General features: G+C 41.2%; 1 pseudogene; it reads right to left on the bottom strand.

Annotated features, from left to right (window-relative positions):
- Positions 1 to 5,419: 5,419 nt before the first annotated feature.
- Positions 5,420 to 9,641, bottom strand: LOC147420980 (uncharacterized; annotated as a pseudogene).
- Positions 9,642 to 17,509: the final 7,868 nt, after the last annotated feature.

Here is a 17,509-nt window from a genome sequence, read left to right as displayed (position 1 = left end):
CCCATGCCAAGTATGATAGATTGATTATGCCATTTCCCTCTTGAATAATAGGTCTTGAGTTCAACTTCTCGTCGGCTAGATCTTTAGGTCTTTTAATTTTAATTAGTTTCCTACGACGTTAAATTAGTTTCTCTCTCTTTCTCTCTCAATGTGTGTGCATTTTTTTGGATCGTATGCATGTTTTCTCTCTCTTTTCCTCTCTCAATGTGTGCGTTTTTTGTTTATGCATGTTCTCTCTCTCTTTTCCTCTCTCAATGCGTGCGTTTTTTGTTTATGCATGCTCTCTCTCTCTCTTTTTCTCTCTCAATGTGTGTGTGCATTCTTTGTTTATGTATGTGTGTGTGCGTTTTTGTTTTTGTTTGTACTCTCTCTCTCTCTCTCTCTCTCTCTCTCTCTCTCTCTCTCAAAAACACTATGTGTGTGTGTGCATGTGTGTGTGTGAGAGAGAGAGAGAGGGAGAGAGAAAGAGGGGAAGGGAACATGAGAATGAGGAGAGGGAAGGAGCATACCTGGCTCTCCTTCCTCTCCTCGTGTGTGTGTGTGTGTGTGTGTGGAGAAGAAAAAGAGAGAGAGAGAGAGAGAGTGAGGGAGAGCGTTACCTGCTCCTTGCTTGAGGGCGCCGAAAAACTCAGATCTGAGATCTGAGTTTTTGGGCGCGCTCGGTTATTTTTTTACCCCAGCCGGCGTCGCTATGAGCGTCGCAAATTTACAAGAAATTTGCGACGCTCATAGCGACGCTTATAGCGACGCTCATAGCGACGCCGGGAATTTTTTTTTTGAGCGTCGCTGTGTGAGCGTCGCTAATACGAAGAACCTCTTGTAGTGTGTAATCCTTCATCTGTAATTTCAATACAGCAATATATTCCAATTATACTACTCTAAACTCAGCAATTTGAATCTGAATATCATTCCCAGTACATAGTCTGGTTCTTATTCCAGTAGGTGTATTCCAGTTCAGTTTCTGTTCCTTTGTCCAGTCTACTATCCGAACTCATACATCACCAATAGCTAAAATCTTCTAACATTGGAATTAGCTATCTCAAGAGATCAGCTCCAATTCCAGACATTAGCATTCAAGATTGATCATGAAGCTATGACGAGCATGAAGAGAAAAATTAACTTTTAGAGTCCATGTACACTCACCCACTAAGATAGTGGCCTTCTCTTCATTAATATAGATGTCAGGATTGCACACCATCAAAGCCTCTCTCTCTCTCTCTCTCTCTCTCTCTCTCTCTCTCTCTCTCCAAAATACTATAGACATCCATTCAAGATTGATGATGAAGCTACACCGAGCATGAAGAGATAAAGTAAATTGGAGAGACCATGTCACACTCTGACACTCACCCACTATGTGCATGTGGACTGTGGCTTCCTCTTCAACCCATTGCACTACATGATTGTGGACATACTAGAATCACTATAATCTGAAGAGAAACTCCTTAAACACGTACATAGACTGTTACTTAAATGATGAGAACCCACTCGTGTGTGTGTGTGTGTGTGTGTGTGTGTGTGTGTGTGTGTGTGTGTGAGAGAGAGAGAGAGAGAGAGAGAGAGAGAGAGAGTTTAGCCGGCAATTGCTTTGGATTGAGGCTCTCTCTCACAAATTACTCGACAACTGCTTTGGATTGTGGCTTTATCTCTCTCTCTCTCTGATCTCTCTCTCTCTCTCTCTCTCTCTCTCTCTCCCTCCCTCTCTCTCTCTCCCCCCTTTGTAACTACGCACTATTCACCTCCCAGGGCCAATGGTTGTTCACCTTCTAATTAATGCCATTACCTCCTCATGGCTCCTGTAGAGGACTTTCCCATCTCACAACCTCAACACTCCTAGATATAGCCACATGGAACTGTCTAAAAATGCTTCTCTGTAATAGAGTAAATAGATTCTTCAAAGCCTTACTAGTTACAGTGGCTTGCACCTTGGTGCTTGACTAATAGGTTCCTTCTTCGTGGTTAGGAGCCTTGCCATGGTAGATTTTGGTACTCTTTAGCACTAGGGGTTGAGATTTACCCATAGAAGCATGAACTTTTCCCAATAAATTTTGGGTTTGCTAGTGGCCTCATGATTGTCTCAAGGGATCTCTCTCTCTCTCTCTCTCTCTCTCTCTCTCTCATGATGGCACTTGAGAGGATCTCTTATTCACTTCTTTAAAGCCACCACACCAATTATGATTTTTTTTTCTTTTGCAAACATACACAATTAATCCCATGAAAGAAATTATTAGTAGAAACTTTCACAAAATTGTCCATACATTTCTCCATATTTGCACTATTTTCACTCAATTCCTACAAAATAAACTTTTGATTCCTTCATATTTATAACTATTTTCACTCAAATTTAAAGGGGATGAGTCTTTTGAGACCTGCATGCCACCAATTAGCATCAACCATAGGAACTACTGACATCACAATGCATGATACTATCATTGTCATAACAATGAGTATGGTCATTCTAGCCTCCATAGATGCTCTCAAGCAATGACTGATCCTCTGTTTGAAAAAAATTGTGGAACTTAATTTGATGGACTTGGTGTATCAAAAGGAAGGGAGAGCATCGTTTAGTTTTTGTGCCTTAAGATCCTCTACCGCATTTGTAGCCAAGCCATTTATTCTCCAATATGTGTTGGGGATGTGCACCATGAGGGAGATGATGAGCATGCTGGTGTACCTTCTCTTGATGGCCAGGGTGGTAACTAATATCAAGCTTGATTCATATAGGGAGTGAGGTGCCTCCTTAGAAAGAAAATCAAGTCAACCCTCCCCTACAAATGCCAATCAGATCCAACAAACAAATGGTTTAATAATATTAAGGGATTTAACTAAGTGAGCAATTAGATGCACGTGGTGATCAAGATTCAAGCACGATCACACACACCATGCTCAACAATATTGTTTTTAGCTACCTTTACAAAGATAGGAAGACTTGTTTTATGAAAATATTGCATGCAATTGTCACCTACCCAGCATAGGATATTCACCATACTCATCATGGTATTGAGGAAGATGATGAAGGTACATATGCAACTTGGTGTGCAATATGGCAAGAACTTGCTCCACAAATAGTATACTCATGCCTCGCAAGAAGCTGGCCATTGTATTGTTGTCTCATGAAGGTTTCAGATGATGGAAAGAAGAGAGAGATCACAATTATTCAGCAAGGTTGAATGATAAAAGGAAAAAATTGAGACGACAACGAAATCTCTCAAAAATTAATGTCAAATAGTGGCAAAAAGGGTACTAATCTAGCAACATCTTAATTTATATATGTATTGTAGACAGGAACAGAGGTACGGGATTTACGGTACAGCCCTAGCAACAGAGTCATGGTGGTATGAAAATCTTGATGCTAGTGTGCAATGCTCACACCGATGTAGTGGCCATAGATCAAGAGAGAAAAGGATTTCATATATTGAATGTGAGCATGGCATTGAGAGCCATCATGACTTTATCCAGACATGATCATAGAAAATAAATGTAGGTAGAGAAAACGATTGAGAAGTTGAAGAAGCAGTGGCCCATCTACACGATCATAGAGAGAGGGAAATATGTGAGAGACTTTGGTGGAGAGGGAATGCTCAATGACCCTTCAATCAATATGCTAGATATTCAGCACTTGATAGACTTTTTTTTTTTTACCAAACGTCCATCTATGTCTGATCGAGATGCCTCTCTCTCTCTCTCTCTCTCTCTCTCTCTCTCTCTCCATGATGCCTCTTCACATCCACTCAGCGCCCCCCCCCCCCCCCCCCCCCAATTCACACACACAATTGCTCTTCAACTCCCTTGGCTTCTCGTTGGTAGTCCTCCCATAGTATTATACCTTCCCATGCATGCTTATTGAGCCACTTGTTGGCATGCTAGAATTTTGTCATGTTCCTCCAACAGAGAAAACATATTTTCACTCAGACACCCCTACTCTAGTTATTATTTAGAGAGAGAGAGAGAGAGAGAGAGAGAGAGAGAGAGAGAGAGAGAGAGAGAGAGAGAGAGAGAGAGAGAGAGAGAGAGAGAGATGAAATTAAATGTTATATTAAACGTCTTCAAATGGCTAAAATGACGTAAGAAACCAAACTAATACAATCTCGGTGAATCTAATACAATGTTTGGTTACAAAATAAAATGAAGTAAAATAAAAGCTAAAATGAACATCATTGTCTAAGGATGCCTGACCTTGAACGGAGAGAGAGAGAGAGAGAGAGAGAGAGAGAGAGAGAGAGAAAAGAGAGAGAGAGAGAGAGAGAGAGAGAGAGAGAGAGAGAGAGAGAGAGAGAGAGTTGTAACTTACACTCATGGCTTGTGGTCGCCCGAATAAATTGATGCTATCAACTATATTGATGCCGACCCGTTGCAGATTAGGAATAAATTATATACGTGCAACCATATGCTAGATACGACCAGCAATGCATTGCCCACCTTCACATCCTGGTGAAGCACACGCACACTCAACTCTACATGTAAGATTCTAGCATTGCCGCAACCTACCTCAATAGCCCAATAGCTTCTTCTTCTAAATGTTGAACACGAGCCGTCCAACCTACCTTATCTATCCTCATCGCCCCACCCTTGTAGCTGAAGGAAGTAGCAATGCCACAAAAATGGGCCTCTTGTGTCAAGATCTACATGCAACCTACCTCAAAATCCTAGCAACTTCTTCTTCTAGTGTATCAAGACATAGTTGTTCAGTCTTCCTTGACCCATCCCTCTAGCTCCAGCAAGTAGCAATGTCAGAGAATTAGACCTCTACGTAGAAATTGGCCTTCAATGGCAAGATCCACCTTGGCCGCTTATCTACCACAACAAGGCCATCTGAAACTCTTGGTATGGCTCGAAGGAGCGAAGGCAAATGAAGAGGCTCATGGGGTTAATATACATGTCAGAAGATTAAGGGGAATTTTGGCAAATGTAGTTGTTTCCTCTTGGCGATCTTGGTGGAATGTGCCCGCAACTCAAGGTAGCCAAAGTGAAAAGCCAATGTGAAGGTGAGTGCACCCTCGCCTCAATAGGGTAGTGCACACCTCAAGGCAACAACATCAAGGTGGTAAACTGTGGCAACAATGATTGGCATTGCATGGAAATGTAGAGAGGTGGTGGAATGCAACCATGTAAAAGATGGGGTACTTCTTTGCACAGCATCAGAGAATATGAAATTTCATTTTAGCTACAAGGTGATATTCAAAATAGTAGTAATGTGTCAAAACAAAAACTGGTATGCATGCACGATCTATCAAGAAGACAAGCTGCACTTAACTTGCTAATTTAAAATCTTTTAAAACAATGTCAGTCAATTTTTAAATTAATACTTGAACATAAATTCGTGAGACAAGATGGACTTTAAATATAAAAGCATACTATGTCATATGCAAATGCATACACATCAGATCTGTTTTTGATGTATAAAAATATCTATGTTGATATGTTAAATGGCACATTGGCCATCTGTATTTGAATCCCAAATGGCCTGCCCCATTTCTTGCAGGTAGAGGACAAGGTTCCCATCGTCTTGTACAATAATGTAGGTTTTAGACCAGCAACTAGATTCACTAGAGCATTGAGTAGGGGTCCACCAAATTGGCTCACCAGAACCACTATATACAACAAAAGTCCCATCTAGGTTGATGCGAGCATAACAATGTTCTCCCTTATTAAAGCATGAGTAATTAGGACATGCCCATATTGGTTTGTTTCTTGTTGAATCTGCTAGGTGATGATATAGCACCAAATTGCAATCATTGTGCATTTGCAAGAAGTATTCCTCACTCGGTGAGTATATGAGGTCCGGGTATTCGTTGCCAGAGTTGGGACTTGTCAACACATTCATACCATAATTAGATGTAAATAGAGCATTATACCATGGTGGACAATCTTGTATAGTATCTTCTCGTGAACTAATTCTTTTTGTATTGGTAATATTAAACTGTGATCGTGAAATGTTCTTGGTTGTAGTGCTATTTTTGGTTGCATTGCTGTGAAGAAAATGCCTATGTGGACGAGTATGGCTTCTATACGTAGTGTTGTTTGACATTGATTCCCTTTTTGAGTTCATTGAAGAGTTTCTTTTTCCTTGAGGAACACCTGAATGTAAATCAAAGTGTATGATTAGCTAGCCAAAATGATATTTTAACTAAATATACATCGTTCTAGAAATACCCTTTAATATAAAAAAATGCATAACAAATTATCTAGACGCAATTGCCATCTCCCCCCCCCCCCCAAACAACAAAAAAAAAAAAAAAAAAAAAAAGCCACACACATACATTGAAAATATGGGTTTTTATTCTTGCCACACAAAGTTCACTTTTAAATGAATTTTGGTCTCCTCTTTGAAAATTTACAGGAAAAACGTGTTGTGGGCATGCTGCTATTTTGTCTAGAATCCTATCTTTCACATAGGGAAACACATGAACTCTAATGACTGGAATATGGCTATTGCTGTCGTAATGGATGATCATCGCTAAAGTAGAGGTCTCTTACTAGGTGTCATGGGGTGGCTCCCCTGTCAGACGACGTACCTATGGTTATGAGGAGATGTCATGGCTCGACTCGAGCATGACTTGAATTTGTAAACTTATTGGTTTTTCTCATATAACTCACTCACAATTTAAGTTCTCAAAAAAAAAGGTATAGAATCCTGTCTATGACAAATCACGTCTCCCTCTCTTTTTCACTCATTCACACATGCGCACTCTCACACACACAAACACACATAGCCCCTCCCTCTCACAAAGGTGGACATGCATACATGCACCACATGAAAATGGAGTGTGTGTATGTGTCCATGTATTGCTATGCATGTCTGGCTATATCGTCTCCTTTTCACACTCAAGGAATTGGTATACGTCACAAACCATACACAATAGTACCTGCAATAACAACAAGTTCATCGTGACGATTGGAATCGTTATTCGAGTCACCCGATGCCTCTCCTGTGTTAGGTGTGGCTGCTCCATCATCAGTGCCACCTATCCTCTCCGCCCAGTAGTAGAGTTGTGCAGAGAGACCTTCTTCAAGCAAGTTTTGATCACCTGCACCCTCCACCAGAACTCCAAATCCGAATCCATTTCTAATTTGACTTCGTATGTTATTGAAAAATACCTATGGAAAAAGGGATAAAATGGGGATCAGTAGATAACGTGCCAAAACTTAAGGTGGGTTCAGAAGTACTTAAAAACGATGGATTGATTTTGAAAGGATTACCTTTAAGCTACTATATCCATATTGTGATTTTGAGCTTCTATATGTTGGACTAGTATTGACCATGATGTTAGTGTGTGTATGATAGCTAAGGAGAGAGAAAAAGTGCCCATGCCTGAACAAGCATTGACCACTATTGTGGAGTGTTAAACTAGTATGAAGGCGTAGTGAATATGTCAGTGTGTATGGCAGGTACAAACTCGGGTGCAATAGTCATAAAGTTCTCAATGTCATCAATTGCACTTTCTTGTGCCTGCACAATAAAAGTTCAAAACTTTAGTAATGGCACCATCACCATTCTAAATCACTCCACATTTGCACACGCAAAGTTGAACCCTCGCTTGATTAAATAAGATAATGTTGCTCGCTAGTCTCAACTCTCACAAGAAGTTTTGGACAGATTCTCACAACAATTCCCACATTATGACTTACCTCCACATCTTGAGCTTCTGTGAGGGAGGCACAGGTGGTCCCCTGCCCATAATCGTACCTAGCTAGGTATGCGGTGCCTCTCGAGCAGAAGCTCATGATGTTATGCATTATATGAAAAACACTGGCAAAGGTTCCCTTTTCCTACATGAGAAAATTTGTAAATCTTTTTGTGGATCTACCGAAATCAACAGAGTTGGCAAACACAAAAAACACAGTTCTCTACCCCTGCTCTTTTGAAGACGTGTTTGTTTCACAAATGTTGGAGTTCACAAGTAGCAAGGGTACAAACAAGTCTGCTCTTAGCACATCCACTTCTGATCTAATTCATTCCTCATTTACAGAAATGGACTATGTTGCACAACAACCCTCACAGCTGCTAGCTGTTGTTTGTGTTAACTCCCAAAAAAATTACATTGTTCATCAAGCAATATTTCCGCCATGATAGTCAAAATTACAACAAAATCCAGGTAACCTACCTACAAGAAATTATTTTTTGGTAGCAATACGCACACATCCCGTGGGCGATGATGCAAGTGCACGAACGAGCTTTTCATAGGGTCGCTTGGCCGCACTTGAATCCATCACATGGGTGACGGTGAAGGACGAGTACTCTACTAACCAAGCTAGCTCCCGTCCGTTAACAACAAGAAGCTTAAGATCACACATCAAATGGCAACAATTAAATTATTGGCGTACGATTTTGCGAGCATTTCTTCAAGGGGAATCTAGTGAGATTCGGACCTAGGGACGGAAAAGACAGACTATAAACAAACTCTATCGTGCAGATTGAGAGCCACCTGGACAATTAAGGTGGCAAATGGCGCAAATGACTACATGTTTACACAAGATATTGTACTTATCACATTTAAAGGGCGGTGCCATTTGACCTAGTGGTTAAGGTAAGGGGCTTTAAGCGCACCCACTATGGTTCAACTCTTGAGACATGTGGGTGTGGATGAGTGGGCGCAATCTCGTAAAACTAGTTAAAACGAAGCTTCAAACGGCCCCAAGAAAAAAAAGGGCGATGCCATTTCTTTGGGATAATGTTTTCTTCACCGTAGTAGAGAGTCAATGCTCGGCAATCCGGCACGCTTTGTTTTGTGTCCCCTCTCCAGCCCCTTCCAAGCTCTTTGCTATCACCACGATACTATGACAAAATTAGTAAGGTGATGCATGTGCACGGCACACTGTTGTTGAAGGGCCACTCTTATTGGCACGAATCTTTTGGAGATTCTTCCTCAACATACCATACTACCTGGGTTAGTTTAAAGCTAAGATTCTTTGCACATACACTTAGCTACTCCTTCGGCCACACTTTAATGAATCTGAGAGAGAGAGAGAGAGAGAGAGAGAGAGAGAGAGAGAGAGAGAGAGAGAGAGAGAGAGAGAGAGAGAGAGAGAGAGAGAGAGAGAGCTCTGCCAGTCACAAGAAGTTTTGGACAGATTCTCACAACAATTCCAACATTATGACTTACCTCAACATCTTGAGCTTCTTTGAGGGAGGCACGACATACCTAGCTAGGTATGATTGGGAGCAGGGACCGCCGGCCCGGGTGGGGGGCCGGGGTCCCCTGCCCACAATCGTACCTAGCTAGGTATGGCGCGGCAGAAGCTCATGATGTTATGCATTGTATGAAAAACACTGAAAAAGGCTTCCTTTTCCTACATGAGAAAATTTATGAACCTTCTTGTGAAGAGCATTTGGCTGCAGCACCTGCAGAATCTCTCAAGATTCTGTAATTCTGTATAGATGCAAGTTCTCAAGCACGTGCATGCATACTACCACAATACCGTGATCAACCCAATTCTCTCTCTCTCTCTCTCTCTCTCTCTCTCTGGAAGCAGACTGTAAAGGCGCAAGCCTGAAAATGTTGGGAGAGTAAATCAACACACGAAAATATGCAAGCTTATTATATTTACGTCAACGTCGAATTCCCCCGGCTGGTGAGCGCGTGAGCTTGCCATAGTAACAAAGGAATCACCATGAGCAAAGTAAAGCTGCGTGGGCCTGCCATGATTGGGATATTCACCAAGCAAGAAAGTGGGGTAGGTACATAGGGTGTGGAGGTGCTGTTGTCGAGGTATCCTAGGGTTCTTAATATCTTGTCAATATGGACGGATTAGTGAGCATTTTTGTGAAACTATTTTGAGAACATAGAGAGTGAGCTTATTTAGCAGTAGCAACATAACCATAGTACTTAATTAACTTGGCATACAATACTTTTGCAAGAGAGAGAGTTTAGTGAACTTGACAATAGTGGAGAACCGATTTATGTGGATCCGCCCCCTCTCTAAGAGGCTTTTGTATTATAGATTCTCCCATCAAGAGAGACTTGATATAATATAATCTTTGTGTTCCTTGTGACGTAGGTGATGCATTGAAGATGGAAAGCTTCATGCATTGCGAACATAACATAGAGTTTGTAAAAAGCATTAACTATCCACAGCCTCAGTCCCTAGGCCTCAAACACCTTCAAAGGTGGAGAGAGCTAGCGGGGAGTGAGGGTAGGGAAGAGAAAGAAGGAACATTCATAGGAGAAATAAATAGTTTCTTACTTATCATCACTCTTCTTGCTAAAGTACATAATAGCTTAGTAATGAAGATGGAGAAGATGGCAAGAGTAAGCATTGAAGCATGGCTCTTGGTTGGATTTGAATTCCATAGCCAAGAGTGCTGGTGTAGGCTCTCAACTTCTCTACTAGCTTGGAGAAGGAGATGGAGCTCTTGCACTTTGCACTTGACACAATGATTATGTGCGTGTGCGTGCGTGTGTGTGTGCGTGGGAGAGTATACCCCCCAAGCTAGCCTCCTCCTTGCTTTGGTCGACCCCCTAATCTAGCACTATCTTGCACATGATTGGACCTCCTCAAGCTTGGCCAATCCTCACAGGCTTAGTGCATATCATGCAACAAGGGTAGAAGAGTCCCTCTTTCCCCTTTGAGAGAGAGACCTTGATAAATACATCGATAATTATTTAAATTAACTAAATTATCATTGGACTCCTTGGGAGGCCAACCAATAGGCTTTAGTCACACCATGAGAGAAACATGAAGAGGAGCTTAACAAGTGTCCTATTTGATTTCTTTGTACCAAGCTTGCCTTGTGTGAGGGTGTATGTGTTCTCTCTCTAGCCCCCATAATGAGGGCTACCCCCCCCTCCCTTGTGTAGGGATATGCATTGACTTTTGAATACCTTATCCCCTCAAGCACCCTAGTCATGGAGCACCTTAGCACCTTAGTCATTAAGCACCTCAAGCACCTTAGTCAGCAAGCACAAAAATCATATCAAGCACCTTAGGGAGTAAGATCGACAAGCACGTTAAGCACCCTAGTCAGCAAGCACGACAAGCACCTCAAGCTTGGACCGGGTTCCCACCTCAAGCACATCCCTAGCTTGTCTAAGGTCAAAGGAATCTTAGGACTAACCTTTGGAGGTCTTTTATGCATCTAGCCCTAAGGTCTTTAAGCTCCATTAGGTTGCCATGCTCTTTGACCGACCATCTCTCATTTGGAGCCCTTAACCATTGGGCCCGTGGTGAGATGGAACTGTAAGCACATGTCTATATTCTAACCCTTGTTCCATTTATTCTTGCACATTAAATGATCAGTTTAATATGAAAAATTCATTTGGGTTGGTTAGATATTAGATTTTATGACATTACGTCTCTCTTGAAATTATAGTCGTCCTCGACTATGAGGTAGAAGAGATAAAGTGTTAGTCATTAGTCAATGTTTCTTAGCTGGTAGAGGATCCCTTTTTACCCTATGACATCATTCCAAGATGGATGACCAATCCATTTGGTGCTTGAGAGACGTAACTTCCACAAGCATGTCTGCTCTTTAGTCCATTTCATTCTCCAAAGTAGAGTGACAAATTCTACTTTGGTCGACAAATTCAAGGAAGTAGAGTGACAAATTCTACTTTATCTACTTTGCCAAAGTAGAGTGACAAATTCTATTTTCTTGAAACATCAGGGCAATGGTCATATCGTATCATGGGTAATATAAAAGGGTTAATAGATGAGTTAATGGCGTTCAATCATTGCTGACCAAACAGGCTACAAATTGTTCTTTGGAATTGTAGTTTTGTGCTTACCATAATATATATATTTTGTCTAGTGTTTGGGATTAATTGTGTGTACTAATCCTCTTAGTTCATAGCAAGATAAATATGCTTACGTCAAAAGAAAATTGATAGTCTATAAGAGGTAGTATGATGGGATCCGGTGAAAGAAGTATTTTATTGAGCCTTTCTGGGCCAAAGAGAAACACTATACGTTGTTGAAAGTGTATTTTACGGCTAATCCATACGTTAATTCTAATAGAACGCACAGAGTGGAAGCGAAAGAAATTCTCATCACGTGGATTAGTCATCTAGGATAGTATATGAGAAATGTAGATATGAGAGAAGTGAAGAGATGAGAAGTTTCCCTCTCAAGCCCTATTCTTGCCTATAGAGATGTACCTATAGCAAGGAGAACCTAGAATTTGTAGAGAGAATGAATTTCTAAGAGTGAGAGAGATAGGTTAAGGAGATGAGATTAGGTATATATATGCTGGATTAGAGATGAAAAAGAAAACAACAAAAAATCAACAAAGTATCAATGTAGAACACATCTTACTTGTCAAACCCTTCGACCATTTTTGATGGAGAGAGAAGAAGAGTGAAGAATTCAACTTTGATGAATACACCAAATCCAAGACCTTCTTTGATTAGAGTTGATCTCCCAAGGATAGCTTACAAGAATGGCTAGTCTTCCTCTAGAAGAAAGTGAAGTCTTAGGCTTATGTTAATGGCTAAGTACAATTAAGCATTACTACTCACTCCCTCATGAATTCCTCTCATCAATGGCTTGAATGGCTTCAATGCTTCAATGGTTTTCAAGGAAGAAGAGGTCCCCTTTTATAGGTGAAGGAAACCCCCAAGGATTTACACAAGAAGAGAAGAGCCAGTGTGATTAGAGGTGATCTCCCAAGGATAGCTTACAAGAATGGCTAGTCTTCCTCTAGAAGAAAGTGTAGTCTTAGGCTTATGTTAATGGCTAAGTACAATTAAGCATTACTACTCACTCCCTCATGAATTCCTCTCATCAATGGCTTGAATGGCTTCAATGCTTCAATGGTTTTCAAGGAAGAAGAGGTCCCCTTTTATAGGTGAAGGAAACCCCCAAGGATTTACACAAGAAGAGAAGAGCCAGTGTGAATAGAAACTAGAAAAGTTGGAAATGAGTTGTCCCTACATGATGTGGGCATACTCGGGTCCAATATTTTGATCATATATCCTCAACCGTGGCTCCGCATAAAAAAGTAAAAATATGGGCAAAAAATTCAGCTCATTAGCTATGACTCCCATTTTATATACTTTTTTCAATTCGGTTTGGAACCTTGTGTAACAAAATCATCAAAATAGGGTCCATTTCTAGCAGCAAAAGTCTACCTCTGGTCCCCTTAGCATAGACTTTCATTTGATTCCAAAGGACACCTCATGCAATACAAAAGCGTGACATTGCTCCTTGAAAACGTTTTGTAATCATGCTTGCAATAATGCATTAAACTAAAGGTATCTTTGAGAATCATGGAAGCTAGTGTCCCACTAGATTTTGATTCCTTTGTAGTAGCTACTTTAAAGAAATATAAGAAAAGTACAAAAAATACGTAGAATATATATATTGGAAGTTACCCTAGATATATGATCTAGCTAGGATGTAAGATGATAATGACATAGTAGAAATAAAGAATCAATGCTTTTTGTCCTAAGTTAAAGAGGCAGAGCTATTGATGCTTTTTCCATGGTACTTTTTGATGGTGAAGTAAGAACATGTTACCCTTGAGATAGATAATACGATGAGATAGAAAGCTTATCATTATACTTAAATAAATGCATATGTACATTATAGGAAATATAATTATGTATCTAAAAAGTGGCGAGATAGATCTTGTAGCATGCATTCCCACTATGTACGTGCCACAACACGACAACGTAGTCATCACAAACATGATTGTAAGCATGCATACTACTTAAATTTATGCACAATAGAAAGAGAATTAGTCTTAGAAGACAAAAACATTAATCATTGCTGTCAGGACAAGGGTCCTGTACCTTAAGAACTAGCATAGTCATGGACTACGACCAAGGGTCGGGCTAGGCAGTGTGGATAGGGGATCCGTCTAGGGCAAGGGACTAGGAGCCCGCCTATATAAGGGGAGGTTGGGAGGAGGATCTCAGAGTCTAGTTCCCTAGTTCTTACACTGATATCAGAGCTTAGGAGTCTCTCTTCCACTCTCTCTCTCTAGGCGTGGTCTCTTTAGGTCCCTAAAAGCAAGCTCTTTAGGTGAGAACCGTACCTTTTTGGGGGCTTTTTAAAAAAAAGACTAGTTCTTTGCCAAATCGGGCCGCCTTTCCCATTTTGGAACTGTGCGTGTGGTGCATGAAGTCGCGAGGAGATTGGCTTGGAAAGAGTGCCATGGGGAGGTAGAGATTTACGCCACCATGTCGCGGCCGTAGCCGGCTTGAACAACCCACACATCTCCATCTCCTTGCTCGCAGAGAACGGCCCGTTGCCTGCGTTTTGAGCTTCAAAAAAAAGTTTGATTTTTCACATTGAATGGCCATTTGGCCATTGGTTTTGAACCTTGCCCACTACTAGTGGCCCTTCCCACATGAAATTCAGCAAACTAAGGCGGTCAAGCAAGCCAGAGCAGCACAAGCAAGGCAAACACTCGGCTTCCCATCGAATCTAACGAAGTCCGACTACGCTCAGTACCTGCAGAAATTTACAGAATCTGCATATTTTTTTGGGACGACTTCAAGAGGCGTTCAAGCAACATAATAGAAGATGCTTCCAATAATTACGCTTCGATCAAAGGTGAAGCTTCAACCATACACGGTGCGGAGTTGGATTTGTACCCCGCCGGTGAAAATTATTGTTTATTCGACGATTAAGTGCTACGAAGCGCAAAGGGGAGTTCGCTATACTTTGCAAGTGCTACCAAAATGAGGTATTTTTTTTTGAGTACTTCTTTCACTGCACTGTGTAGCCATGGATTTGGATATCAACATGACATTCGATTTTGAGCAAAGTACTCTTGATCATGCCAATGATGGCTCGCGGTCGGATCCTCTGAAGGAGAGTACCCGCGACGCTACGGCAGGAGAAGATACTTATGAATTGCTCGATATTCAAGAATTTCGTGCACTTCAGACATGCATGACAGTCATGGATGAAAATTTTAAGGCTTTAAATGAAAATGTTACTAAAATTTCCACATTAGTCATTCAATTGATGCAACAACAGACTAAGAGTCGGGCTGACACCCATATGCATGAGCACGTTGGAACACAAGGGCAAGGCCCAAATAATGAAACACTGCATACTCTCAATGCCAAAGAGGTAGATAATTTGTTGAAGAATTTTAAACCACCAGTTTTCAAGGGAGAAGACCGGGACTGCAATAAGGATGCAGTGAACATCTTTCTCAGTAAATGCGATGGAATTCACGCCTTACGCCGGATGCAGTAAGATCTTTGCAAACGATCTTAACTCTAGAAGGCGATGCCTACAAATGGTGGATGTCTCTCAAGGAGAAGAACATCATACCACAGAGTTAAACAGCCTTTGAATCAATGTTTAGGAAGGAATTTTTGCCTACAAACGAGGACGATCGGAATTGGACTGCTTGGGACACGTGTTCCATGCGTCAATATCCGTTACTCTTTGGATATATCTCTCACTATAGGGATGTTATCCTCAAGTTGGAAGGCTTGGATACCTTTCAACAAGTACGAGGGTTCATACAAGGTCTAACTCCAGAACATAAGAAGTATGTCAAATCCCAGGACCCTAAAACACTTGAGGAAGCCATAGTGAAAGCACATATTCATGATGAGCCTGATGATAAGAAAACACATAACATTAACGTGACTGCTAGTACACATAGTAACACACGCACGCAGTACGAGCACAATAAAAGAAAATTTCTAGTTGCTAAGTCAGATGCATCTAAAAAACCCAAGGGGTTCAGGGATCCTCTCTCCCCTGAGGATTTTGATGAGGCCAAGAAAGAGAAGCTATGTTTTCCATGCTTAGGAAGAGGCCATGGAAAAAAGGATTGTCCCAAGGGGAAATCTGTTGCCTAGGGGAAGGAGAAAGCAATGCACACTGTGCAACTACTCTCTCTCGAGTCTTCCTCCAAGTTCTCTATAGTGGAAGTAACACACACTGAGGTGGTGCATGAATGCTGTCTCACAGCTTCCATGTGGAAAAAAACCTTTGGACCACATGAGTTAGTACGTATGCATGGATATCTGCAAGGGCACAAGGTGTGAATCTTGATAGATGACGGTGCTACGCACAATTTCATCAATTATGGATTGGTGAAATGCTATCTCAATTTCTTTCTAACATTGAGTCTGTTGAACATTCCTCAACGCCGCATGCTTCTTTCTCCTCTATTCCGCCAATTTTTAATTCTACACAAGCAAACGTTGCTAATCAGTTACAAAATTTGTTAAAGGAATTTCAAGATGTCTTTCCTAATGATTTGCCATCAGGTTTACCGTCGACACGCTCAGTACAACATGGCATTGACGTGGCTGCACGCTGTAAACCGACTAGTATACCACCTTACCGTATGAGTTACTCAGAGGCTGCTGAGGTGGAATGTCAGCTTTCTCGCTACCTTAGCAGAGGGTTTATAAAACCCAGCTCTTCACCATGGGCTTCGCCTATCCTTTTGGTGAAGAAAAAGGACGACAGTATGCGCATGTGCGTAGACTACCGGGGTTTAAATGCAATTACAATTAAGAACAAATACCCATTCCCAAGGGTAGATGAGTTATTTGATAAGCTAACTCATGCTCGCATTTTTATGAAAATCGACTTGCGGTCAAGATATCACCAAGTCCATATTCGGCTTGCTGCCGATATACCTAAGACTGCATTCCGAACACAGTTTGGACATTACGAGTTTTTGGTAATGTCCTTTGGGTTAACCATTGTGCCCGCGACATTCATGACCCTTAAGGATACAGTCTTGAAACCATTTTTGGGCAAATTTTTCATTGTGTTCCTCGATGACATTCTAGTTTATAGTGCTTCTGAAGAAGAGAACTTACAACATCTTAGGCAAGTGTTTGAGTTGTTACGTGCAAACAAGTTATATGCCAAGGAATCTAAATGTGATTTTCTCAAGGAAGAAATTCATTACTTAGGGCATGTCATTTCAGCTAATGGCCTATACATGGATCAATCCAAAGTGGATACCATTCGGAAATGGCCACCTCCTAAAAATATGGAAGAATTACAGATCCTTTTAGGCTTTTCGGGTTTTTACCGAAGGTTCGTTAAAAACTATGCTCACCTTGCTGTACCTATGACGGACCAACTAAAAGGCAAAGGTAAGTCTTTTCAGTGGGGTTCTGCTCAACAGCAGAGTTTTGAAACACTCAAAGATGCATTAGCTACATCTCGTATACTGGCTATTGTAGATCCTTTGAAACCATTCGTTTTGGAAACGGATGCCAGTGACCGTGCTATTGGAGCAGTCTTGTTACAAGACGGATGGCCAATTGCATTTGAAAGTAATAAGCTAGATGCAGCTCAACAGAATTATTCTGCTTACGAACATTAACTCTATGCAATAGTGTCTGCCTTAAAGACATGGCGTCACTATCTGTATGGTGCTCAGTTCAAGATTGTATTTGACCATGAAAGCATCAAATGGTTTACACAACAAACAGATTTAAAGGTTCAAAAAGCCAGGTGGGCCAAGATCCTTCGGGAATATGACGCCAAGTTAAGGTATCGCAAAGGCCGATACAATGTAGTGGCAGACGCTCTCAATCGAATGCCAAAGATCAATTCGCTCTTTTTCACGAAACTT

The sequence above is a fragment of the Adiantum capillus-veneris genome, chromosome 28, assembly GCF_014529385.1.
Source record: "Adiantum capillus-veneris isolate H3 chromosome 28, ASM1452938v2, whole genome shotgun sequence".
Taxonomy (NCBI): Eukaryota; Viridiplantae; Streptophyta; class Polypodiopsida; order Polypodiales; family Pteridaceae; genus Adiantum; species Adiantum capillus-veneris.
Note: the sequence above shows the minus strand (reverse complement) of the source record. Positions and strands in the feature narration are given on the sequence as shown.